Source organism: Myxine glutinosa, chromosome 2, assembly GCF_964187855.1.
Source record: "Myxine glutinosa chromosome 2, kmMyxGlut1.1, whole genome shotgun sequence".
In the NCBI taxonomy this organism is placed as follows: Eukaryota; Metazoa; Chordata; class Myxini; order Myxiniformes; family Myxinidae; genus Myxine; species Myxine glutinosa.
Window position 1 is genome coordinate 188,266,145 of NC_136262.1, and position 27,671 is coordinate 188,293,815.

A 27,671-nucleotide genomic window follows, 5' to 3' on the forward strand; every position below is an offset into this window, starting at 1 on the left:
GCTTATGATCCCAGTGCCTTCAGTGCTGGCTTATTATCCTAGTGTCTTGAGTGCTGGCATAAGATTCTAGGTTCTTGAGTGCTGGCTTATGATCCGAGGTTCTTGAGTGCTGGTTTATGATCCTCATGTCTTGAGTGCTGGCTTATGATCCTAGGTTCTTGAGTGCTGGCACAAGATCCTAGGTTCTTGAGTGCTGGCATAAGATCTTAGGTTCTTGAGTGCTGGCATAAGATCCTAGGTCCTTGAGTGCTGGCATAAGATCCTAGGTTCTTGAGTGCTGGCATAAGATCCTAGGTTCCTGAGTGCTGGCATAAGATCCTAGGTCCTTGAGTGCTGGCATACGATCCTAGGTTCTTGAGTGCTGGCTTATGATCCTCGTTTCTTGAGTGCTGGCATAAGATTCTAGGTTTTTGAGTGCTGGCTTATGATCCCAGGTTCTTGAGTGCTGGTTTATGATCCTAGTGTCTTGAGTGCTGGCTTATGATCCGAGGTTCTTGAGAGCTGGCACAAGATCCTAGCTTCTTGAGTGCTGGCATAAGATCTTAGGTTCTTGAGTGCTGGCATAAGATCCTAGGTCCTTGAGTGCTGGCATAAGATCCTAGGTTCTTGAGTGCTGGCATAAGATCCTAGGTTCTTGAGTGCTGGCATAACATCCTAGGTCCTTGAGTGCTGGCATAAGATCCTAGGTTCTTGAGTGCTGGCTTATGATCCTCGTTTCTTGAGTGCTGGCATAAGATTCTAGGTTTTTGAGTGCTGGCTTATGATCCCAGGTTCTTGAGTGCTGGCATAAGATTCTAGGTTTTTGAGTGCTGGCTTATGATCCCAGGTTCTTGAGTGCTGGTTTATGATCCTAGTGTCTTGAGTGCTGGCTTATGATCCGAGGTTCTTGAGAGCTGGCACAAGATCCTAGCTTCTTGAGTGCTGGCATAAGATCTTAGGTTCTTGAGTGCTGGCTAATGATCCTAGTGCCTTGAGTGCTGGCTTAAGATCCTAGGTTCTTGAGTGCTGGCTTGTGATCCTAGGTTCTTGAGAGCTGGCATAATAACCTCGGTTCTTGAGTGCTGGCTTATGATCCGAGTGTCTTGAGTGCTGGCACAAGATCCTAGGTTCTTGAGTGCTGGCATAAGATCCTAGGTTCTTGAGTGCTGGCATAAGATCCTAGGTTCTTGAGTGCTGGCATAAGATCCTAGGTTCTTGAGTGCTGGCATAAGATCCGAGGTTCTTGAGTGCTGGCTTATGATCCTCGTATCTTGAGTGCTGGCATAAGATTCTAGGTTCTTGAGTGCTGGCTTATGATCCTAGGTTCTTGAGTGCTGGCTTATGATCGTAGTGTCTTGAGTGCTGGCTTATGATCATAGTGTCTTGAGTGCTGGCTAATGATCCTAGTGCCTTGAGTGCTGGCTTAAGATCCTAGGTTCTTGAGTGCTGGCTTGCGATCCTAGGTTCTTGAGTGCTGGCATAAGAACCTCGGTTCTTGAGTGCTGGCTTATGATCCGAGTGTCTTGAGTGCTGGCACAAGATCCTCCCTTCTTGAGTGCTGGCTTATGATCCTAGTGTCTTGAGTGCTGGCTTATAATACGAGTGTCTTGAGTGCTGGCTTATGATCCCAGTGTCTTGAGTGCTGGCTTATGATCCTAGGTTCTTGAGTGCTGGCATAAGATCCTAGGTTCTTGAGTGCTGGCATAAGATCCTAGGTTCTTGAGTGCTGGCATAAGATCCTCGGTTCTTGAGTGCTGGCATAAGATCCTAGGTTCTTGAGTGCTGGCATAAGATCCGAGGTTCTTGAGTGCTGGCATAAGATCCTCGGTTCTTGAGTTCTGGCATAAGATCTTAGGCTATTGAGTGCTGGCTTATGATCCTAGGTTCTTGAGTGCTGGCTTATGATCCTGGTGTCTTGAGTGCTGGCTTATGATCCTTGTGTCTTGAGTGCTGGCATAAGATTCTAGGTTCTTGAGTGCTGGCTTATGATCCTAGGTTCTTGAGTGCTGGCTTATGATCCTAGGTTCTTGAGTGCTGGCTTATGATCCTAGGTTCTTGAGTGCTGGCTTAAGATCTTAGGTTATTGAGTGCTGGCATAAGATCCTCGGTTCTTGAGTGCTGGCTTATGATCCGAGTGTCTTGAGTGCTGGCACAAAATCCTCCATTCTTGAGTGCTGGCTTATAATCCGAGTGTCTTGAGTGCTGGCATACGATCCTATGTTCTTGAGTGCTGGCTTATGATCCTCGGCTCTTGAGTGCTGGCTTATGATCCTAGTGTCTTGAGTAATGGCTTATGATCCTAGTGTCTTGAGTGCTGGCTTATGATCCTAGGTTCTTGAGGGCTGGCATAAGATCCTATGTTCTTGAGTGCTGGCATAAGATCCTAGGTTCTTGAGTGCTGGCATAAGATCCTAGGTTCTTGAGTGCTGGCATAAGATCCTAGGTTCTTGAGTGCTGGCATAAGATCCTAGGTTCTCGAGTGCTGGCATAAGATCCTAGGTTCGTGAGTGCTGGCTTATGATCCTAGGTTCTTGAGTGCTGGCTTAGGATCCTAGTGTCTTGAGTGCTGGCTTATGATCCTAGGTTCTTGAGTGCTGGCATAAGATCCTAGGTTCTTGAGTGCTGGCATAAGATCCTATGTTCTTGATTGCTGGCATAAGATCCTAGGTTCTTGAGTGCTGGCTTATGATCCTAATGTCTTGAGTGCTAGCATTAGATTCTAGGTTCTTGAGTGCTGGCTTCTGATCCTAGATTCTTGAGTGCTGGCTTATGATCGTAGTGTCTTGAGTGCTGGCTTAAGATCCTCGTGCCTTGAGTGCTGGCATAAGATCCTCGGTTCTTGAGTGCTGGCTTATGATCCGAGTGTCTTGAGTGCTGGCATAAGATCCTCCATTCTTGACTGCTGGCTTATGATCCTAATGTCTTGAGTGCTGGCTTATAATCCGAGTGTCTTGAGTGCTGGCATACAATCCTAGGTTATTGAGTGCTGGCTTAAGATCTTCACGTTTTGAGTGCTGGCTTAAGATCCTAGGTTATTGAGTGCTGGCTTAAGATCTTAGTGTCTTGAGTTCTGGCTTAAGATCCTGGTGTCTCAAGTGCTGGCTTAAGATCCTAGTGCCTTGAATGCTGGCATAAGATCCTCGGTTCTTGAGTGCTGGCATAAGATCCTCGGTTCTTGAGTGCTGGCTTATGATCCCAGTGCCTTTAGTGCTGGCTTATGATACTAGTGTCTTGAGTGCTGGCTTATGATCCTAATGTCTTGAGTGTTGGCATAAGATCCTAGGTGCTTGAGTGCTGGCTTATGAACCTAGGTTCTTGAGTCCTGGCTTATGATCATCGTGTCTTGAGTGCTGGCTTATGATCCTCGGTTATTAAGTGCTGGCTTATGATCCTCGTGTTTCAAGTGCTGGCTTAAGATCCAAGTGCCTTGAGTGCTGGCTTAAGATCCTAGGTTCTTGAGTGCTGGCTTAAGAACCTAGGTTCTTGAGTGCTGGCTTAAAATCTTATGTTCTTGAGTGCTCGCTTAAGATCCTAGTGCCTTGAGTGCTGGCTTAGATCCTAGTTCCTTGAGTGCTGGCTTAGATCCTTTTGCCTTGAGTGCTGGCTTAGATCCTTTTGCCTTGAGTGCTGGCTTAGATCCTAGTGCCTTGAGTGCTGGCTTAGATCCTAGTGCCTTGAGTGCTCGCTTAAGATCCTCGTGCCTTGAGTGCTGGCTTAGATCCCAGTTCCTTGAGTGCTGGCTTAGATCCTAGTGCCTTGAGTGCTGGCTTAGATCTTTTTGCCTTGAGTGCTGGCTTCGATCCTAGTGCCTTGAGTGCTGGCTTAGATCCTAGTGCCTTGAGTGCTGGCTTAGATCCTTTTGCCTTGAGTGCTGGCTTATGATCCTAGTGTCTTGAGTGCTGGCTTATGATCCTAGTGTCTTGAGTGCTGGCTTATGGTCCTAGTGTCTTGGGTGCTGGCATAAGATCCTCCGTTCTTGAGTTCTGGCATAAGATCCTCGGTTCTTGAGTTCTGGCATAAGATCCTAGGTTTTTGAGTGCTGGCTTATGATCCTAGTGTCTTGAGTGCTGGCATAAGATCCTAGGTTCTTGAGTGCTGGCTTATGATCCCAGTGTCTTGAGTGCTGGCTTTTGATCCTAGTGTCTTGAGTGCTGGCTTATGATCCTTGTGTCTTGAGTGCTGGCTTATGATCCTAATGTCATGAGTGCTGGCATAAGATCCTCGGACCTTGAGTGCTCCCTTATGATCCTAGGTTCTTCAGTGCTGGCTTACGATCGTCGTGTCTTGAGTGCTGGCTTAGGATTCTTGTGTCTTGAGTGCTGGCATAAGATCCTAGGTTCTTGAGTGCTGGCTTATGATCCTAGGTTCTTGAGTGCTGACTTATGATCCTAGGTTCTTGAGTGCTGGCTTATGATCGTAGTGTCTTGAGTGCTGGCTTATGATTCTAGTGTCTTGAGTGCTGGCATAAGATCCTCGGTTCTTGAGTGCTGGCTTATGATCCTAGGTACCTTGAGTGCTGGCTTATGATACTAGGTTATTTAGTGCTGGCATATGATCGCAGTGTCTTGAGTGCTAGCTTATGATCCTCATGTCGTGAGTGCTGGCATAAGATCCTCGGTTCTTGAGTGTTGGCTTAAGATCTACCCATCTACTACCCCACTACTCCTCTACCCCTCTAATACCCCTCTATCACTCCAATCAACTATCCCTCTACTCCTGTACTCATCTATCCCTCTATCACGCTACTTCTCTATCACTCTACTCCTCTATCCCTCTGTCCCTCTGCTCTAACCCTCCCCTCCGCTTGAAAATACTATTTAAATAATCGTTACCTCTGCCACCAAAGGTGGATGGAGATTATGTTTTCACCCCTGTCTGTCTATTTGTCCGTTTGTCTGTATGTTTGTCCGTTTGTAAACAAAATATCTCAGAAAGTTGTGGACGGATTTGGACGAAATTTGGCAGCGATGTCGTGTATGTGACAAGGACGAAATGATTAGATTTTGGTGAAGATCCGGATCCGGATCCGGCTAGTAGAATTTTTTAAGTGATTCTTCACCATTGAGTGATATGGCCAACCAGGCGGAGGTGTGCCCTCCACTGAGTGCCATTCTAGTTTCTTACTGCAAATACACTTACAAGTGCTTCCACACACCTGTAGAGGTGACACGTGATCCCTTCGAATTAATTAACAATGAGGTAGGAAAAAAAAAAAACCCCGCCATTTGAAAATGTCGTTTTGGTTAAAATAATGAAATAAATTACAAAAGTTCGTGGTGTGAATGCTTTGGAGAAAAAAAAAACTTTTCTTGCTGCGGCTGAAGGTCAAAGGTTAATTATATGCACTTTGTTACCTGGATTGAAGTGAAGCCACGTGGCTGTGTTATTCTGCTGGTTCGGAGCACGTGACTGGTACGCTTCTGGTTCGGATCACGTGACTGCTACTCTTCTGGTTCGGATCACGTGACTGGTACACTGCTGGTTTGGAGCACGTGACTGGTACACTGCTGGTTCGGATCACGTGACTGGTAGTCTTCTGGTTCGGATCACCTGACTGGTACACTGCTGCTTCGGATCACGTGACTGGTACACTGCTGGTTTGGAGCACGTGACTGGTACACTGCTGGTTCGGATCACGTGACTGGTACTCTTCTGGTTCGGATCACGTGACTGGTACTCTTCTGGTTCGGATCACGTGACTGGTACACTGCTGCTTCCGATCACGTGACTGGTACTCTTCTGGTTCGGATCACGTGACTGGTACACTGCTGCTTCGGATCACGTGACTGGTACTCTTCTGTTTCGGAGCACGTGACTGGTACGCTTCTGGTTCGGATCACGTGACTGGTACGCTTCTGGTTCGGATCACGTGACTGCTACTCTTCTGGTTCGGAGCACGTGACTGGTACTCTGCAGGTTCGGAGCACGTGACTGGTACGCTTCTGGTTCGGATCACGTGATGTGGGTGGTTTGTGTTGTGATTTTACGTTGTTTTTGTGTTGTGGGTAACTATGTTTTCATTTCTGTTCAGCGGGTTTTACCTTTCCGGTCTTCACTCGCTCATCGTGATTTGTACAAGGTCGTTCGATGGTCGCCCTTTGGTTACGGGGCTATTGTGTGAACCATTAATGGGCGAACAAAATGTTCGGTTTGCCAAAGAGCGAGTGGGCTTGCTGAATTAATTTATTATTTATGGCAGTTCGTGTTACCCTAAAGTCAGCCTACAGAGCCTTAGGGGAGCCAGACAGCCGAAGGAAAGGTGAGCCAAGAGGTGCTCGTCGGGTGGTTGTGTTGGAGCACGTTTTGGGTAAAACCACGCACTTTGAAATTACCTTTCCAGGTGAATCATTATGAAAGGCTTTCACTTCCGTACCTTTTGTTGTGTGTGTGTGTGTGTGTGTGTGTGTGTGTGTGTGTGTGTATGTGTGTCTGTGTGTGTCTGTGTGTCTCTCTCTGCGTGTGTGTGTGTCTCTGCGCGTGTGTGTGTGTCTCTGCGCGTGTGTGTGTGTCTCTGCGTGTGTGTGTGTCTCTGCGTGTGTGTGTGTGTCTCTGCGTGTGTGTGTGTGTCTCTGCGTGTGTGTGTCTCTGCGTGTGTGTGTGTGTGTGTGTGTGTGTGTGTGTGTGTGTGTGTGTGTGTGTCTGTGTGTCTCTGCGTGTGTGTGTGTCTCTGCGTGTGTGTGTGTCTCTGCGTGTGTGTGTGTCTCTGCGTGTGTGTGTGTCTCTGCGTGTGTGTGTGTCTCTGCGTGTGTGTGTGTCGCTGCGTGTGTGTGTGTCTCTGCGTGTGTGTGTGTCTCTGCGTGTGTGTGTGTCTCTGCGTGTGTGTTTGTGTGTGTGTGTGTGTGTGTGTGTTTGTGTGTCTCTGCGTGTGTGTGTGTGTGTGTGTGTGTGTATCTGCGTGTATCTGCGTGTATCTGCATATGTGTGTGTCTCTGCGTGTGTCTCTCTGTGTGTGTCTCTGTGTGTGTGTGTGTGTGTGTGTGTGTGTGTGTGTGTGTGTGTGTGTGTGTGTGTGTGTGTGTGTGTGTGTGTCTCTGCATATGTGTGTGTCTCTGCGTGTGTCTCTCTCTGTGTGTGTGTGTGTGTGTGTGTGTGTGTGTGTGTGTGTGTGTGTGTGTGTGTGTGTGTGTGTGTGTGTGTGTGTGTGTGTGTGTGTGTGTGTGTGTGTGTGTGTGTGTGTCAGTGTGTGCATCAGAGTTTTGTTCCAAGAGCTCTTTTCAGAATCGTCACTGAGCCCCATACAGCCTCCGACTGTAGTTTGTTTGTGGTAATGTTCCCAGGAATGGTTTTTAAGATCTCTGTGAGGTTCTTCTTTATCATTCCCGTTTCCCCAATTATCACTGGTACAGTTTTGGAACTCTTCAGCTTCCAGGATCTTTTCACTTCATTCTTGAGGTCTTGGCATTTGGTCATTTTCTTAATTTCTGCATTATTTAGGCCAAAATCACTGGGTATTTATATCTCAATCAGCAACACTGTCTTTTCCTTTTTGTTTCTGAGTACTATGTGCGGTCGGTCGCAGTGCTTTGTTTTTTATGTTCACGCTGAATGGGATCATCCAGTCGTATGTGAGCATTACGTCCTTGTATTCAATGATGGCTTTTGGTTCACGTTTCCACGAGTTTTGTGGAACTGGGATATTGAAATTTCTGCAGATGTGTCATGGATTACTCTACATACCTTGTTGTGTCTTTGGGTGTACAGCTACTCTGATATGAGTTTTTTTTTACATCCAGTTAGAAGGTACTTTCTGTTTCTACCTTGCAGAACCTACACTTGTCTGATTGACGCAGTCCTGCCATCTTTTAAAAGCCATTGGTGTCGTGTCCTTGGTCTTGGGCATGTGTGTGTGTGTGTGTGTGTGTGTGTGTGTGTGTGTGTGTGTGTGTGTGTGTGTGTGTGTGTGTGTGTGTGTGTGTGTGTGTGTGTGTGTGTGTGTGTGTGTGTATGTGTTTTATATGTATTGTTACAGACGCGGCTTTAGATGTTATATTGACCGAGCGGTGGTGTATTTAACCGCGTCCGAACAGTTACTCCCCGATTAGAACCCGATTCCACCCGACGTTGACCAGATCGCCCCACAGGTATTCAATCGGGAAATCTCTAAAGCGACCGAAAGAGAAGGAAAAGAAGAAGAAGAAGAATACGGAGGAAGAACAGATTTATTATACACACACAGCAATGGATGGAAGAAGCAGTAACACAGCGAATCGTTAACTTACACTATTCATTTTTACTTAGCCCCAAGACAACGAGCAGGACAGGACGTTCACACTTACACAGGGGATAATGCAGGCAGGTAGGGCTTGAGGTGGATTGCTTGAGAGGGAGGCAAAGTCGGGAGGCCGCAGCTCGCAATTCCTCGCGGTTTTGGCGGGAAACCCTCCGTCGTGTATCCGCTGCGGTAGACGTCACGCGCTGGTTCGGCACACCTGCTCCTCTTCTTGGGGTGGAGCCGTCTCCCTCCTTTCAGCGCGTCTCTCCAAAGCTGGTTTCCTTGCCGAGTACCTCTCCTCTTTGGCTTGGAGCGTTTCGCATCTCACCGCTCCTCTTTGGGGCAGCCTCTTTGCTCATCTCCCAGGTCATCTCCCAAGGCCTCTCACAAAGCAGTCCCTTACAGTCGCTTTCATCACCTCGGGCGGAATTAAGCCGCCGGCTCCGAGGGCACGCCTACCGGGTCGCTCACCGCGGTGCTGATTGGCTGTTAGGGCCGGTTCACTCCTTCCCTCTTATGACGAGGTGGAGACACGCCTTTCTTCTCCGACTCAAAGCACATGGGCAATGGCGGTTGAAGAAAACCGCCCAAAATGCGGAAGGCAATTGGAAAGGAGGTTTTGGGGAAATTGGAAGGGCCTACGCTTATTTTGTTTGATACAATGCAAAGTCAATCTAGTGGGAAACACATATTTAGCCTACATGGAATAAGGAAATACACTATTTAAAAGATATATCGTGACCTGCGTGTAAGTTTCATGGAATTAACTAGGAGGCCTACTGCGACCATTATTTACATTAACAGGGTGTTACCGTACTTTTGTAACGTTCACATTGTAACGTTTCCACATTCGTTACAGTATGTTGCTTGTGCGAAATTGAAACAGATACAAGTAAATAAGGGTTTTTTGTTGTTGTTGATTTCGGTGTTATTTGTTTGTTTGTTGAAGAAGAATACGACCACTCCCTTTGCATCTTCAGATGCCAAACCAGTTTCCTAGGCTAGTGGGCACAATCCTGGACAGGTTGCCACTCCACCGCAGCTTTGGTTGTTGATTTAGACAATTTTTGGTTGTTAATTTAGATGATTTTTTGGTTGTAGATTTCGGGGATTTTTTGATTGTTGATTTATGGGATTTTTTTTGGTTGACTTGCGGGAGCTGAATGTACATGTCATCGCTTTTGTACATCTGCTTAGCCTGTGTCGGAACACCCCTCATGTTAGCCCATGTGTCTCCCTCCTCCTCCCTTTTTCATGTCAGCACATCTTTCCGTCCACACCCTCCCCCGTCCCCCTGTTTTAAAATCTAGTTGTATATATTGTGTCAAGTAGTATATCTCTACCTGTTGGAGTTTGCAATAATTGGCAAAGGTGGTGCAAATTACCGTAGACATTGACAATTGACTGTAGACAGGTATACGGAGGTAAAGCTCAAGGAGTCTAGCTCCAGAAGGTAAAAATCGCACGTTTATTTGCAACGTGTCTCGTGGGCTTTCCAAAAGCTTTTCCACGGCATTAGTGATGCGTCACGTCTGTAGCAGAGCATTGGAATGGGGAGGGTGAGTGGGTGTGCGAAAACCCATGGGGTGCGGCGCAAAGGCCCTTGGGTTCTCCTGTATGGGCTGGAGGTGCAGATTGATGTACCAGGGGAAGGATATGGTCGAAGTGTTATAAATGTTTTTACCTGTGCCAGCATCCCTGAAGATGTTTTTGGTTTCTGGGTATGCTGTGATTAACATCATGAAAATGAGGCGCATTTTTGTCTAATAGTGTGTTAATCTAAAGTTTATTTGTTCATGTATAATCATGCACATCCTATACACATTCACTTCCTTAATTTAGACACTTCTTTTTCTTGTAATAATTAATTTGCCCCTTCTTCTCCTCCACCCCCTACTGCAGTATCTAATCCTAACGGAGAAGCTTGTACGTATTACCTGCAATCCAAGGACATTTGAAGACATCAATGCACTCTTACATGAATTCTAACAAACAAGTGGACATGGTATACACCATTTTGAACCTGTGATTTGGTGTACCCATATGAGCACTTATCCCACACACAAGGCCACTGACTTAAAATTGCTATTCAATCTAGATGCAGGATTTCTAATGAGGGCAAGATTGGAATGTATTCCAAATTTGTGAAAGGCCTGTTGATGAGACCACATAGCAAAGGGATACGTGTGGCCTAGTTGTGCTGTGTGGTGGGTGTAGGGCTGGACTAAGTACTTGCTGTTCGTAACTCGGCACTTGGTCCTAATCCCCTCTTTGCTGCATTCCGCCTTCCTTTGTACACACAATGAAAAGGCTCGGAGGTTTTCTTTCCTCTCTTTTGCAGTTATCCGTACAGACACCGATGTACGCAGACAGAGTATATTTGTGACGATAACAGTTTTGATGACTTTCATCAAACTTTAAACTTCCAAAAAAAAAAGAAAGAAAGTCTGACATTTGTACAAAATACCTTGAGCTCAGATTATCTTGCTATCTAAAAGATAAATGTTATAATCTTGTTTGTTTGTCATGGAGGGTTAACAGTGGCCTGCAGTGAGGAGAGATTCATCCCAGTGATAAAGTTAAAGGATAACTGAAATGACCCCTGTTTGCTGGGAAGATTAAATGATGGGGGTTTGCTCGAGGCTTTCACGGTATGCACATACACGTATGTACAAACGTACGCCTGGCGCACTTGTTGATCGTCTTACCATGTGCCTTCGTCCGTTGCTATAAATTTTCTTCGCCATGTTGCCACCCTTTCCAATGTCCCCCCCCATCTACCCCATCCACAACCCACTTCTCCACACACACACACCAACTGCCCCTCCGCCTTTGCCCTCCCATTGTCCATCCCCGGTTGGCCTGGGAGCTGTGAGCCTGAGCCGTGCAAATTAACCGACGTCTGTGCTCCTGCATTCTTTAAGGAGGTTTGAAGGCGGAACGAGCAAGGGTCCCTCAGAGCCTCGCTGCGCGACTCGTCTTCGCCCTGCTCGTAAAGAGTGTTTGCAGGCTGAGGATTTAATTTTTCATCCCGGTATCGAGAAAGGTACGTGTACTCCAGATTTAATTGTTTCGATGCCGTGTGTGTGCTGGAAAAAGGGGTTTGGAAAAAGAATGTCTTCTCATCTTATTGCTGTTTCCTGCAATCGGATGTACCACGTTTCTGTTTGATTTAGTCATTTCTTTGATTTTTTTTTTGTTTGTTTATCTATTTCATTTTAAATTTGGAAGTGCTTCTCTTTCCACTCCATTGATTATTTTTCAACAAGTATAGGATGTGCCATACAATTGATACTTTGCTGCTTTGCTTGAAGCATTTTCATCCTGAAGATTTTGCTCCGAATATGAAGAAAGGCGGTTGGGGAGGAGGGCGAGGAGGTGGCGGGGGCGGTTGGGGTGGTTTGGGAGGTTCATCTCTACCTTTGCAAGATCTTGTTTCTCTCCAAATCTTTGGAGATCCCCAAGATCTTGTTTCTCTATTAATCTTCAGATTCGGGGCAGAAAACCCCAGATGGGCAGATTGATTGATTATCCGAGAGAAGGGGGATCACTGCGTCGTAATGCAGAGAAAAGCTGATGGACGTCCTGCATTTTGTGCGAGCTTGCTTAGTGCATTCCTTTGGTCTGCTGTTTGAACAAACACACTGTGTAAACATTTACCTTGGCACTTTGTACTAGGTGGCAGAATACCACCACGGTCGCGTGGCATAAAGGCCACGCCAGGGTCTGTGTCGACCATCTGCCGTCTAGGTCATCTGCTCTTCCTAGCATTACACCTTTCGCTTTTTTTGACTGGTTCGTTTGATTATTGGGAATGGCAGTTTGGTTATTGTTTTTTTTGTTAATGTAAACGAACGTCTTCCTGATTGCTGATTAATATCGAAGCCGAATTTGTTTGCTTTTGAGCAACACTTTGAATGGAGTTTATAAACAAACTGTAACTTAACTGAGCAGCTTTTGCCATTCTTGAATGGAGTTTGATTCCTAATGTTTTCGATTTTGAAAGCAAGGGGTAATACTTTGAACCACTCATTGATGGATTCTTGTTTTTGTTATCCCCATGAAGCTGAAGAGCTGATTGTGATGGTGTTAACCACGTGTTCCTGAAGGCATGGTTGGCTGATATAGTTTATCGCACGCGTGCTTTAAGCCAGGGAATGGCCAAATGCGCTCCGGCATCTTTGTTGTGCAACCGGGGGCCAGATTGGCAGTGCAAGTCAAACTTTGAAACTCGGTTCAACTCTGCTCAAGAGTAAATGGAAAAGTGAAGCATACTTTTGCCTCGATGTTGTGTGTTTGTGTGTTCAATACATTTAAACGACCATGGTGTTTAAACTTTATATTTCTGTCTTTTTGGAAAGATGTATACATTTCCTGGCATACATGTCCTTCTGAGACATTTTGTTGATAAACTTTGTTAACTCCACCACCAAAGTTGGACGTAGGTTAGGTTTTCACCCTTGTCTGTCTGTTTGTTTGATAGTTTGTCTGTCTGTGAACAGAATATCTCAAACAGTTGTGGACGGATTCAGACGAAACTTGGTGTGCAGGTTGGGTGTATGACAAGGATGAATTTATGTATATTATGATATCTCAAAACATTGTGGATGGATTATGACAAAACGTGGTGGATGAGTTGGTTCGATGGCAAGGACAAGCCAATTAGAATTTGGTTCAGGTCAGCAGATCCGGCCTATCAGTGGGATACAAAACGTAAACTGTTCAGCCTGGTGGACGTATGCGCTCTACCGAGTGCCATTCTAGTTTTGTTTTAGAATTGGTCTGTTGGGCAAGGTATAATTGCAGAATATATATTTGGCATTGATGCAGTTAATGTCTTGGAAGTGTCTTTTCCTTGGAAGAAGCTTTGTGGGCCGATCACATGGCAAAGCTGGCCTCCAAACCAGCCGCAGACTCGGAATCCTTGAAAAATCAAAACTACTCAGAGCTGACACGGCCTTGTCCATAGCTCTATGGAGTACTGCTGTCCACTATGGGCTGGCACCCCAGCAGCACATCTGTCTCACATGGATTCTGGTCAATCTAAAGCTCATAACATTATGTGCATCTCCCACAACGAGGCCGAAGTACAACGCCAGTTGCTCTCGCATTTCAGACATGTTGGCGGCGTCTCCTCCATTCTTGCTCGTTCTGACTCTCTCCATCTTCCCGGGATGCAAACGTTCATCCAGTGACCCCCTGCCCCAAATTACAGGCTTTCCACACACCTCTCCTCTTTTCTCCCATTTGTGGAATTTCCTTCTGACATGTTTTTGTTGTCAAGGGCCAACAAACTGCTCTTTTCAAATACAACTGCGGTAAATAACCAATTGACATCAAATTGTCAATTGACATAATAATTAAGGTTTACTGTACTGATGTGTAAAAAACAAAACAAGCGTAGCTTCTGGTACCGATGTGACTGGAAACCATGTTGCTCATGCACTAGATATGGGATACTCTGGGTCGCCCAGATAGCTCAGATGGCAGAGCAATGGTACGGTTGACCAAAGGACTTGTGTTCGACTCCTGGTCTGGGCGTGTAAGTTCCCTACATTTGTCAATTAATTATTTATAATCCTGTTTGTGTTAATCCTGTTATATAAAAAAAAAAAAAAAAAAAAAAAAAAAATATATATATATATATATTAGTGCTGGGCACCAATCGCAATGGGAAGATAACCATGCTTTCCATTTACTATCGTGATAACGTTAATGGAAATTAATTGTCGCAATAACTGCTGCACATGCGTAGTAGGTAAATCGCACCTTGAACCAGTGTATTGATGGTATATTGACTGAATTTAGTATTTAGTGTGTTTAGCTTCTCTCAAAAAATATACACATATTAAATGCAGTGCAATACAATAAAGCAGGTGATATAACATGCAGTGCATATTCTCCAACTTGAAATTAAAATTGGATATCGTTAAGCAATAAACAAGCTCAATTGTAAATAACGTAGATAGTATTCATAGAATACTTACCCTGCGCAGTCAAGGGAGCCAACTGTTCTGTTTTTGAAGGTTTTTTTTTTTTCTTTGATCCAATATGGCTGCCAGACCATGTGAGCGATGCCATCAAAAATTTATATTCTCTAAAATAATTGTTGCGTAGATCATGCTCAATAAATATCAAACTGATCAGACTAAGCATTGCCCCTGTCGAATTATGACATCATAATTACGGCACCAATGACACCATCGTTAACAACACCTATTCCCCATGCAGAGTTCTTTACAATGAGCCATGTTTCAATTTTTCCATAGCGCGATTTTGGAGATATAGAGGTGCACGTTTTTCGGTTTTTCCAAGATGGCACCTGTACCACCTGACGTATGACATCATAATTATTATTAAAATATTCTACAGGAGGAAGCACTCCTATGGTGAAAATTTTGTATCAATTGGAACAAGAATTGCAGAGAAAAAAATTCATTCTGATTGAATCAAGCATTGTACTTGTCAAATTATGACGTCATAATTAAGGTACCGATGACATCATCATTAACATATCTTATTCCCCATGGGGAGCTCTCAAATGTTGTGGTTGTGTGCTTCCCCTTCTCTCCCCATCTTGTCTTCCGCTCCCTCTTTTTATATATTTTGTTTGTTTGGTTGATTTATTTGTGAAATAAATGTTAGCTCTTTCACGAGCCTCGATTCAGTATACAAAAAAAAAAAAAAGAAAGAAAAAAAAATTACTTATCTCTTTAACACAATATACTTTATTATGGTGCCCCGGGGGGTCGCTATGTCTAGGGGATGAATGGACATCCCGAGGATGGATATTGTTAAGCGAGATTCCCGTCTGCCAGCATCAGTTTATGGACTTTTAAAGATCCCATGGTGTCCTTTGCGAATGGGTGAGCTATTGCCAGCACCATGAACAAATTACAAATTCCTGTCCTCATATACAGTGTATATGCAGTGTATATGCAGTGTATATACAGTATATCAGCGGCACAGTGGCGCCCACCTCAGCCAATGATGCTACCCGCAGACATGTGCCCATTTGAAAGAAGAAGAAGAACCCAAGGTGACTTTGCTGTTCCATGAGCCTTGATATTTGTATTCCAAAAAAAGCAACTTTGCGTAGTTCTAACTTAATTTTGCCCCGATGTTTTATCCTGCATGTTTGGGTCTTTTTGTAAAATATTTTTGTTTTTGTGTACATGCTGTTGCGTTTTTGTCATTTTAGCATTATTTTTGTTGTGCTTTGGGTCTAAGGACCATTTTCTCGTTTTGTTTTCAAAAGAATGAGGTCAAGGCTCATGGAAAAAAAAGCAAGATGATCCTGAGAGTCCATGACACCAATAATGGTTCCGAGTAGAACAAGCAGGCCAGCAGTACAGGCACACAGATGTACAGGCAGGACGAGAAGAAGGTGGATGGACAGACAATTGTTCCTGTTCTCGATCAGCATTACAATTGGAAAGTCTTGAGCCAGTTACCAAGTCTGAATTATCGTCACCGACAAGCTAGTATTAATTTTTTCTGGAATTGAAGGAAAAATATCAAACCATTTAGCATATCCACATGAAGGAAACGTTTGGATAGAATAATCTGCTTATCGTCGGGGAGCTAGGCATCCTGTTCCTTAGTGACTGCAATCCAGGTGGCTGGTTTTGCTCCAATGCAGGCCTAAGTGCTGTCTAGATTGAATATTCAACTCTTGCTGTACCGTGGCCTTGGCCAAAGTGCAAACACAAGCTTTGTTGAGAAGGCAAATCTTTGTACAAATATGTCATTGGAGACTTGCTCGCTGTGGAAGATATCAGTGTTTGGTTTTCCTGACCCACTGCCGACGGCCTTGACGAAATCTCCATTGGCCTGGGGTGTGCAGATGTCTTGATGAATGCAAGGAAACTATACAATTGGCATTTTTACTGAAGGGGAATGTTCTTGTACTGTAGGAAATATATTCAAATTGTTTTTTGTTGATAGATTGGGGACATTGTTACTTTTGTACAATTGCTACTGGTTAGGCCTCGAGCAACAGCGTCTGATTTTGGATGTGAAGTGGTCCAAAGGTGTAGCATTGTTGTTCATTGCAATATCTGCATCGTTTTAATTGTTTGAAAACACAATTGATCATGAAGAACAGATTAGTGGCCTTTGTTCCCACTGCCTCTTCTTAGGTCTTTCTCATCTGCCCCTTCATCCATCTGTCCCTTCCCAGTCCATCCATGTCACGTGCCTTTTTTTTTTCCTCTTTTTTTCTAGCAGTTATTTTATTGTGTATGTGTTATTGTGCGTTTCTAGTTAGTTTTGGTTTTGTAATTATTGCAAACATGTGCGTAATTAGTCGTTTTTTGTTCGTACCTCGTGTGCGGCTTGGTCTCTCTAGGCTCCCTCCCCCCGTCGGTATTTTGTGAATAGTTCTTTCCTTCGTTGTATTTGCTTGTTTTTTTGATTTTCTTTTCTCCCCCTACCTCCCACGAACATCTTACCCTTTGTCTAATGTTAAAAAAAAATTAAAATTAAAATTAAAATTCCTTTATTAATTCCTTCTCTCCTCCTGGACATGTGCTTGTTCTCTCACCCCCTTGTCTCGCCTTGTGCCCCGCCCTCTTTATCTCCTTTTTCTTCCACCTCTCCAGCATTTCCAACTCGAGTTTCCTCCATACTCATTCAACCCTTTCTCCTTCTTTCTCAAATCCACGTCCTCACTTAGGGAATTTTCCCAGAATGTTTTTCACGGTTTTGTTGAAATATTATTTAAATATGTTTAAACTTTCCCCTGCAGTGTTTTATTCAGTGGTTTATTACAACACGCTGTTTTTCTTCCTATTTAAAAGGTTTTTTTCAATTTCCTCTTCAATTCATTTCACTTCAAAAAAAATTCAATCTCTCACTGTTCTTCCTTTCTACATTCTCTAAACTCACCTTCATTCCACCCCTCCTCTATCGTTTTTAAACGGATCTCTGACTTGAAAATCACAATAAACCCAGTTTGTAATAAATGTTCGTTTTTCATTAATCATCCACTTTCTAAACTCCCTCCTCACACCTCCCCTCCCAAACTCTCCCCTCACTCCTCCCTTTCAATTCTCCCCTCACTCCTCCCCTCCTAAATCCCCCTTGCCCCTCCCCTCCTAAACTCCCCCCTCACCCCTCCCCTTCTAAACTCCCCCCTTGCCCCTCCCCTCCTAGACTCCCCCCTCACTCCTCCCCTCCTAAACACCCCCTCGCCCCTCCCCTCCAAATCTTCCACCTTGCTCCTCCCCTTCAAATCTCCTCCTCACTCCTCCTCTTCAAAACTCCCCCCCATCCCTCCCCTTCAAAACTTCCCCCTCACCTCTCCCCTCAAAATCTCCCCTCACCCCTCCCTTGCAATTCTCCCCCTCACCCCTCCCTTTCAATTCTCCCCCTCACCCTCCCCTCTTAAACTCCCCCCTTGCCCCTCCCCTGCATATCTTCCTCCTTGCCCCTCCCCTTCAAATCTCCCCCCTCCCCTTCAAAACTCCCCCTCCCCCCTCCCCTTCAAAACTCCCCCTCACCCCTCCCCTTCAAAACTCCCCCCCAACCCCTCCCCTTCAAATCTCCCCCCCCCCAACCATCTTTCTCCAATTATTTCCCCTTCCCCCCCTCCTCAAAGCTGCCTCCTCCCCACTTCGTCTCCCTTCTATCTCAAACCTCCACCTCCTCCAACCTTCGACTTTGCTCTGCCTCCCCTCAAACAACCCCTCACGGTGCCTCATCCCATCACCATCAAACCTTTTGTCCTCCTCATCCTTCCCTTTCTCCTAACTCTTTTGCAATCTCCGACACAGTATCAACAGCTCTCCCTACCTCCCCCTCTCACCCTTCATCCTACCCTACCCCTTTCCTCCCCTGTCCTACACCCGATGCTCCCCCTTCCTCTTCCCTAACGGTATGGACCTCAAACATCCGGGGCCTTCACTCAAACCTGATTGATCTCTCCATACAAGTTGCTTCTGACAAACCAGATATAATCTGCTTAACAGAAACTTTCCTCCTTCAAGATGTCTCTGATTCCTTAATATCTCTTCCTGCTTACTCCTTCCTCCGGTATGATAGACCTGATCCTCGTCCTGGTGGTGGGGTTGCTATCTTTATCAAAAACTCTCTACCTCACTCTCCTTGCACTGCCCTCTCTCCATCCCACCCCCAGGAGTACCTCTGGCTACGGCTTCCTCTCCGCTCCCACCTTTTGTTCATATGTGTTCTGTACCGTCCTCCAAACAGTGATGACTCAATTTATATTTCGCTGTCTGACAACATGGACCAACTTCTATCAACTCATCCAAACTCTCTCTTCCTCATATGTGGCGACTTCAACTGTCATCATGCCAGCTGGCTGGGTGTGGGTTCCTCTCACACCAGCTATGGCACCTCAGCAAAGGACTTCTGCGACTCACTGGGACTGACACAATCTGCCAATTTCCCGACCCGGATCTCAGTCAATGGAGTATCTTCTCTTCTGGACTTGGTTATCATTAACTTCCCTGCAAATGTCTGCTGCTCTTCTTCTGCTCCAATCTGTTATTCTGATCATTTCCTTGTTAAAGTGGATATCTCTCTGGCCATTCTCAGAGAGCCTCCTCAGCGCCGACAAGTCTGGCATTTCACTCAGGCTGACTGGCACGGTCATCAAGCAGCCATCAATCATCTGGACTGGTCTCCCAACTCTACTGCCTCTGACATCAACTCTTCCTGGGAATTCTTCCAAAGTAAACTGCTCTCTCTCATACATAGCTTTATCCCATCTCTTCTTCAGTTGTCATACCCTTCCTCCCGTCCATAGTACACTGAAGCTTGTGGTGAGGCAGTTGCCATGAAGCAACTTGCCTTCATCTCATGGAAGGCTAATCCAACTGAAGGTAATCTCAGTTCCTTTCACAAAGCTCGGAACAAGTGTGTGTCTACCCTCAGGAGAGCCAGGAAACAATATCTCTCCAATCTCAAGACTGAACTCTCAAACCTGTCTCCCTCCTCAAAATCCTGGTGGTGTCTGGTCAAATCTGTTTCTGGTGTTTGTTCCCTCTCCCTCTCCATCCCCTCCCTGACCTCAAAGGGCTATGCAGCTGACACTGCACATGACAAAGCCGAATGTCTTAACTCTGTGTTTGCCTCAAAATATTGTGTGCCAAACCCATCTCTCTCTGTACCCACCTTACCCAGTCAAACCCAGCTGCTCTTGGACTCTGTGTCCTTCTCTCCTGACAAGGTGGAGAGTTTCTGTCAAACCTCGACTCTGATTCTGTAACTGGACCAGACGGCATCAGCCCATGGGTCCTAATATCCTGCTCTGTCGCTCTTTCACACCCTCTCTCTATTCTCTTCACCCTCTCTTTTTCTCAAGGTCATATGCCAGCATCTTGGAAATCATCCAACATGACCGCTTTACACAAAAATGTGCAAAAACAGATCCTAGCAACTACAGACCAATCATCCTGCTCACTATTTATCAGCAAAATCATGGAATCCATCATTGCTTCGGATATCAAATCCTTCCTCTTCTCCAATGGCTTGATATCTGATCATCAATTTGGTTTCAGACCAGGTCATTCTACTCTGGACATGCTGCTTCTGCTGTCTCAACAATGGATGGAGGTCCTCAATGCCAAACAGGAAATCAGAGCTTTCTCCCTGGACATATAATGTGCCTTCGATACGGTCTGGCACCCCGCTGTGCTCACCAAACTCTCCCCCTATGGTATCCATGGAAATCTCCACGCATGGCTTGCAGACTTCCTCTGTGGTCATTGTCAACATGTGGCCCTGAATGGATTTCTCTCATCTCCCTTTCCTGTTCAGGCTGGAGTTCCCCAAGGCAGTGTTCTGGGCCCTGTGCTTTTTCTGGTCTTCATCAATGATCTCTCCAACTCTCTGGAAATTCCTCTCTATCTCTTTGCTGATGACTCTACTCTCTGCCGCTCCATACCTCATTCCTCAGATCGGCAGTCTGCAGCCTCCTCACTCTTTGCAGACCTGGACAAAATCACAGACTGGTCAAACAAGTGGAACATGTCTTTCAATTCTGACCAATCTCACGCTCTCACTATGTCTCTCCGAAAAGACCGACTGGACAACCCTCCCATCTAAAGCCAGTCGCCGACTGGGCATCCTCTGTCGTCCGAAGTCCTTCCTTGGCACACCTGAGCTCCTCACCTCACCACATAACCACATACATGGTTATGTACATACAAGGCTTTCATCCACAGCTCAATGGAACACTGCACTCCTCTCTGGGCTGGTGCTCCTGCCTCACACCTAGCTCGGCTTCATGCTGCAGAAACCAAAGTTTTCAGAATCATTGGAATCTCCTGCGATGAAGCTAACTCCGGGGGCCTTTCACTCACTCACCGCATGTAGGTAGGTGGTTTTTCTGTCTTCTACCGACTCCTCTCCGGCCTAGCTCCCCCAGCTCTATCTGTGCTCTGTCCCCCAAATATTCCTACAGGTCGAAAAAGATCTGCCAGCAAGCCTCTTCTGGTAAAACTGCCAAAAGAAAGACTCTCTGCTCACCTTCACTCTTTCATTCCTCTTTTCTCCCGCCTCGGAACAAACTCCTAAACTCTCTTCAATTCCATTCCTCCCTCCAGGTCTTTAAAACAGCTGTTCTCCACCATCTCTTATCTTCACCATCCAAAACCTTGATCTTTTCTACCTTCGCTAATTCACCCCAGATCCACTTTTTTGAACTACCAACGTCTTTCCTGGAAGTCCTAGCAGTGTCCATGTGTTTTATACCTCTCCCCCCCCCCCCCTTCGCCTGCATCCACCCCCCAAGCCCATGCCCTCCCACGGATCTTCCGGTGTCCCTGTTCTTTGCTGTTGTACTTGTGTGCTTCCCTCGCTCTCCCTATCTTGTCTCCCACTCTCTTTATTGTATGTTTTGTGTGTCCGTGCATGTTTTCATGTTTAATGTGTTGGCTCTTACACGAGCCTTGACTATGTATACAAATAAGTAAATAAATAAATATATAAAATCCTTGCGTACAGAATAAGTATCATTAAACCAGCACAGATTGCACATATTCAAGGATGTTGAGGAGAGATGTTGTCACAAACCACACGGCAAGCCCCTCCTTGTCCCACAACCTACAGCTGACATCACAATAATTATCTATCTAGTTTTCTTCCGGCCTTTCTTGTTAAAATGGTGTGTGTGTGTGTGTGTGTGTGTGTGTGTGTGTGTGTGTGTGTGTGTGTGTGTGTGTGTGTGTGTGTGTGTGTGTGTGTGTGTGTGTGTTCCATTGGAGTGTCAGCATTAACATTCCAAGGAGCATGGGTTGCATCATTCCCTATTCTACGCTTGACAGTTTGAGACCCAATTTAGGCATCTTTCCAGCCAACGCACAATCCTTTTGGTCTATGCTTGAAATGTTTAAAGAAGTTGTTGTTGTGAGCAGTTTCGCAGGGGCCTGAAGGGTGGGGGAGGCTGTTGGAGGTGTAGGTGTATGGCCTGGTATATGGAGTTTGGCTCTCTTCGAGCTGCACTTGAGCAACCTCGCAGCTGTGCCTAAAATTGTTCCCTTCATGCAGGTGGCAGGTGTAGTGATCCCTGTGGAAAACCACACGGGGATCGTAATGGTGCAATTCTAATTTTGAAGTTTTAAATGCAGAGGCTGCAGTTAAACAGCATGGTTTGAAATGGCCCACAAAATGCTTTTGCTACGACTTTGTTATTACTTGGGTTAAATAAATTGAATGATCATGTGACTTCGACATGAAGCAAAGTGAACCCGTAAGGAGACTACTGTGCAGTTAGCCTCAAATTTCCAAGCTTTATAATATCAAAGCAGCAGTTGGCCTGTTTTGCGTTCCCATCTGAGCACTATAGCTCATCATTCTGGGATGCCCGGTTCAGATCTTATACTTTTTTATAAGTTGCTTTTTGTCATCTCCTACTCTCCTGGCCTTGCCTGTGATAAAAACACTGGTGTGAAGGATCCCAATCTATGGGATAGCACCACTTCCTGTGGTACGGGGTATTACGAGTCAAAATAAAATACGCCATCTCTGGGAGAATTACCCCGTCTGTAAGAATGTATCGGATAAGGATGTAAGGATGTATCGGATAAGGATGTAAGGATGTATCGGTCATACCCCTATGTATGGGGTTATTCACTTGTTAATTGTCATTAAAGCTGGATCTGACTTCAGCATGTCACAGGACCTGAAGCCATCAGCACCCAGGATCTTACTCAACGGAGCTTAAATTGTTCCTTTAAAAGCCACTTTCCACAGATATGGATGGTTGAAATTGTTGACGTCATAGAATGAAAGAGATATGACCAATCAGAAGTTATTTCTTCCTCTTGTATTCCTCCTTTGCAATGTGATGCTCTCATGGTTATGTACATATGGGAGGTTATGCACATATAGTTATGTACATTATGTATATATAGTAAAGTAATGTCTCTTTTTTTTCTCTCACTAAATATAATTCCATTTACAATGAAAACAAGAAAGAGCAGAGATTTCAAACCCTCGCCAGGATGTATTTTCAGTGGTTTTATAAGGCTTTTGTGTTAAAACAAATATGGCGGCCAAACCACGTGAGCGATGACGTCATTATTTTTTCCCTACCTATTTATGCCTCCATGATGCTCCGGTTCTTCTGGTTAGTTAGTTAGTTAGTTAGTTAGGTTAGTTAGTTCTTCCGAAAAACTTCCGGTTCCTCGGGCGAGTGAGGCGTGCTTCGAGCTCTCCACGGCATCGAAGTTTGAGTGTTTTCCCATTCTTGTCTTTGTCAAATTTCCACTGGTTATTTTGCTGTGTACGTGTTATTGTGTGTTTCTAGTTGGTGTTGGTTTGTGGTTCGTGCAAACTTGTGTGTAGTTAATCGTTTTCTGAGTCGTACCTCGTGCGCGGCCTGGTGACTTGGGGCTTCCCTCCCCCCGTCGGTGTTTTGTCGGTTTGGGTTATTTCCTTTGCTGTATTGCTTGTTTCTTTTATTTTATTTTCTCCCCCTCACCTCACCTCCTGAGACAAAGAATTATATATTGATTCTTTCTCTCCTCCCGGACACGTGCTTGTTCGCTCTCCTCCTCGTCTCGGCTTGTGCCCCGCCCCCTGTATCTCGTTTTCTTCCGCCTCTGCTTCTTCTTTCTCAAATCGATGTTCTCGCTTGGAGACTTTTCCCGGATTGTTTTTTTTTTCATCGTTCTGTTTGGATATTGTTGGAATATGTTTAAACCGCAGCCGTGATGCTGACGCCTCCCCCCCCCCCCCACCCCCAGAATTTACATGTTTTAAACGTTTCCCAGTGTGTACCCTGGTCAGAATAGGTACACCGTATCCCTGCGTGTCGTAAGAGACGACTAAGAGGGTTGGTGTCAGGAAGGGCATCCGGCCATAAAAACATTGCCTCAAAAAGAGAACCATGACAATCACAAGTACATATGGGCAGGGTGCAGCCCGAAGTGGAGATCGGTTTCTGAGGTTTGGGACATGGAATGTGGGGACAATGACAGGGAGATCAGGAGAAGTGGTGGAAGTATTGGTCAGAAGAAGAGTGGACATATGTTGTGTGCAAGAGACGAGATGGAAGGGAAGTGGTGTGAGAATGGTGAAGGGTAGGCAGGGACAGAAATACAAGTTTGTGTGGCAAGGGTGCCCGGAGGGCGTGAATGGTGTTGGTGTCCTGTTTTCTGAGGAGTTTGTAGACAGTGTGGTGAGTGTGACTAGAGTGAGTGATAGGTTGATGATGGTGAAAATGATGATTGGAAAGCTCTTGGTGAACGTCATCTCGGGATATGCTCCGCAGGTTGGTCGAAGCGATGAAGAGAAGGACAAGTTCTGGTGTGCGATAGAGAAGCTGATGGAAAACGTGAAAGATGAGGAAGTTGTTGTGGTGGGAGGAGACCTGAATGGACATGTGGGAAGGAGTATGGATGGTTTTGAGGGAGTTCATGGGGGTTACGGATATTGTGTGAGAAATGGAGAAGGTGAAAGGATTTTGGAGTTTGCTGATGGAGCTGATTTGTTGATTTGTAATACTCAGTTCCAGAAAGAGGACAATAAGCTTGTTACATACACGTCAGGTGGGTCGACGAAAACCGTTGACTACCTGATGGTGCGTCGGCGAGATAGGGGGCACCTCCGGGACACAAAGGTGATCCCGGGGGAGGAGGCTGTTTCACAGCACCACTTGGTTGTCTGCGACATAAGGGTGAAAGGTGCGAGGAGAGCTCGGCGGGTGAAGTACCAACCGAGAATGAAGGTGTGGAGGTTGAAAGAGGTGACAGTAAGGGAGGCATTAAAAGAGAGGCTGAGTAGGGTAGAGGATGATGTGGTTGAGCTTGAAAGTGGTTGGATGTCAATGAAAGCTAGTCTGTTGGGAGCCGTTGGTGAGGTATGTGGATGGACAAAAGGACCACCGAGGCACTCGGAAACATGGTGGTGGGATGTTGAGGTTGGAAAGAGGATTGACGAGAAGAGGAAGAAGTTCAAAGAGTGGCAGAAGGCGAAGGGTACGGGAGCAGAAACAGCAGAGCATGAAAGTTATAAGGCAGCCAGGAAGGCTGCAAAGAAAGAGGTAGCAAAGGCGCAGGAGGCATGTAGGAAAATGTTCGGAGAACGCTTGGATTCGGAAGAGGGTCAGAAAGCAGTATTCAGGATTGCAAAGCAGATAGCGGAAGAGAGGTGTGATGTGATGGGGGTGAGTTGCTTGAAGGATGAAGTGGGACAAATCGTTGTCGACCCAGATGGAATTAAAGGAAGATGGAAAAGATATATGGAAATGCTGTTGAATACAGATAATGAATGGGATGGCAACATAGAGAGTAACCCAGTTTTAGGACCGGCAGAGAAGATAACTGAGAAGGAAGTTGAGCAAGCGATAAAAGCAATGAAGAGTGGAAAAGCGGGAGGGCCGACGGGAGTTGTGGGAGATATGTTGAAGGCAGCAGGAAGTTGGGGTGTGAAGAGAATGACAGAGATCTGTAATTTGGTGGTGAAAGAAGGCCGCATTCCAGTGGATTGGGAACTGAGTACCCTCGTCCCTCTATACAAGGGGAAAGGTGACCCTCTGGAGTGTGGCTCGTACCGAGCGATAAAGTTATTGGAGCATGGAATGAAGGTATTGGAAAGGGTGTTGGAGAGGAGGATAAGGAAGAAAGTGAAGATCGACGAAATGCAGTTTGGATTTATGCCAGGAAGAGGAACGACAGATGCGCTTTTCATTGTGAGGCAGTTGCAGGAGAAGTACATGGATAAGAGGAAGAAGTTGTTTTTTGGGTTTGTTGATCTGGAGAAAGCATTCGATAGGGTTCCACGCAAAGTATTGACATGGGCATTGAGGAAGTTAGGAGTGGAGGAATGGTTGATCAGAGTAGTGATGGCAATGTACAAAAGAGCACGCACAGCTGTAAGGACGAAGGACGGGAACAGTGGTGAGTTTGAGGTGAAGGTGGGAGTGCATCAGGGGTCGGTACTAAGTCCACTACTATTTGTAGCTGTGATGGAGGTGCTGGCTCAGACCGTAAAGGAGGGTTTACCGTGGGAGTTGTTGTATGCAGATGATCTGGTGTTGATTGCGGAAAGTATGGATGGACTGAAGGAAAAGATGAACCAGTGGAAGGAATGTATGGAGACAAAAGGTCTGAAGGTGAATATCGGAAAGACAAAGGTGATGGCAAGTGGTAAAGCATGTGGTGAGGTGGAAAGAACTGGGAAGTGGCCCTGTGCTGTGTGCAGGAATGGTGTCGGAGTGAACTCCATTCAGTGTACAATGTGCGCTGAGTGGGTTCATCAAAAATGTAGTGGTCTGAGAGGGTCATTAACCAGTGTGGCAGCTACATTCAAATGTAAGGTGTGCACAGAGGGAGCTGCAGATGGAGGAAATGTTGAGTTGGATCTTGGAGACGGCGTGAAGCTGGAAGGTGTGAAAACATTTTGCTACCTCGGAGACATGCTGAATGGAGAAGGTGGATCAGACTCGGCAACGGTTGCTCGAGTGAGATGTGCATGGAAGAAGTTTCGGGAACTGAGTGGCGTGCTGATGAGGAGGAGAGTGTCGCTGAAGCTGAAGGGAAAGGTGTATGCTGCATGTGTGAGAAGTGTTATGATTTATGGGAGCGAGACATGGGTAATGAACGTAGAGCAGCAACGAAGGCTGGAAAGGGTGGAAATGCGAATGGTTCGATGGATGTGCGGAGTATCGTTGAGAGAGAGGAAGACAAATGATGAATTGCGAAAGATGATGGGAATATTGCCTGTGATTGATGCTGTGAAGAGGAACAGGTTGAGATGGTTTGGTCATGTATTGAGGAAGGATGAAAGTGACTGGTTGAGAAGAGTGATGGAAGTTAATGTAGAAGGAAGTAGAGGACGGGGAAGACCGAGAAAGACTTGGCTAAAGATGGTGGAAGAAGAAATGCGGGCAAGGGGGTTAACAAGGAGAGATGCAGAAAATAGGGCAAAATGGAGAAGATTGTCATGGGGACCGCAAGGCTAACCCCCGCTCTAGCAGGGAACATGGCCTTAAAATGCATGTTGTTGTTGTTGTTGTTGTATGATGCTCAAGAAATTTCATCTTGATAGGATGAAGTTTTGTACTTGTCGAATTATGATGTCATAATGGCGTCACCTATGACATCATCATTAACATATGTTATTCCCCATGGAGAGTTCTTTACAATGAGCCATGTCGAAATTTTTTCTATTCAGCACTTTCGGAGATATAGAGGTGCAAAGTTTTTCGGTTTTTCCAAGATGGCGGCCGAACCACGTGACATATGACGTCATAATTATTTTAAAAATTCTGCAGGTGGAGTTGCACCTATGGTGAAAATTTCCTGTCAATTGGACACTTTACCAACTCATCCACCAAGTTTTGTCATAATCCGTCCACAACCTTTTGAGATATCATGCCATATGTTGCTTTTTGGTCCTATCAATCAAGAGGGAAGAATCACTTTAAAAATTCAAGGATCCGGATCTTCACCAAAATCTAATCATTTCATTATTTTCACACCCCAACCTGTCAATCAAGTTTCGTCCGAATCCATCCTTAACTTTTTGAGATATCCTGCTCACAAACAGACAGAAAAACAAACAAACGAACTTACAAACATAACCTCCATCCTCTGTCGGTGGCGGAGGTAATTAGAGGGAGTATGCACACATATGTGGCAAATATGAAGTTGTTGTCCACACAGTCTGTCAACTGCAATGTGCTTTAATGAACGCATTGTTCCCATTCTTGATTTCCGTTGTCACTATTAGGTATTAGGCCGACCCACTCCGCGACTTGTCTTCTATCCGTTTCCCCATTCTTGAAACGCTTTGCTCAATGGCTAACACTAACAGTGCTCACATCAATGGAGGAGTCACCATACGCATTTTTTTTTTTTAAAGCCGAGATTAATATCCACTCAACGAACCTCTTGCTCATTAAGACATCCGATAACTGTTCTCTGATTTGCACGACATCTAGTGGGGCAGACATTTTAAAGCGTGGTGTGATGTCATGTGACTGATCACAGTTCCACTCAAGTAAAAA

The 27,671-nt window shown here is 45.4% G+C and overlaps 1 protein-coding gene across 4 annotated transcripts in view; it reads left to right on the top strand.

The window, feature by feature from the left end:
• The window catches only part of LOC137420986 (semaphorin-4C), a 276,482-nt gene that overhangs the window by 137,147 nt on the left and 111,664 nt on the right, over positions 1-27,671 (top strand). For 2 of the 4 annotated variants that reach the window (XM_078772086.1, XM_078772084.1), the window contains one exon: positions 11,116-11,237. The exons of 1 other annotated variant lie outside the window; for it this stretch is intronic. The gene's annotated coding sequence lies outside the window, so the exon portion shown is untranslated. Of the gene's footprint in view, positions 1-10,853; positions 11,238-27,671 lie in introns of those variants that run through there. One more of the 4 variants, XM_078772083.1, reaches the window with a different exon arrangement.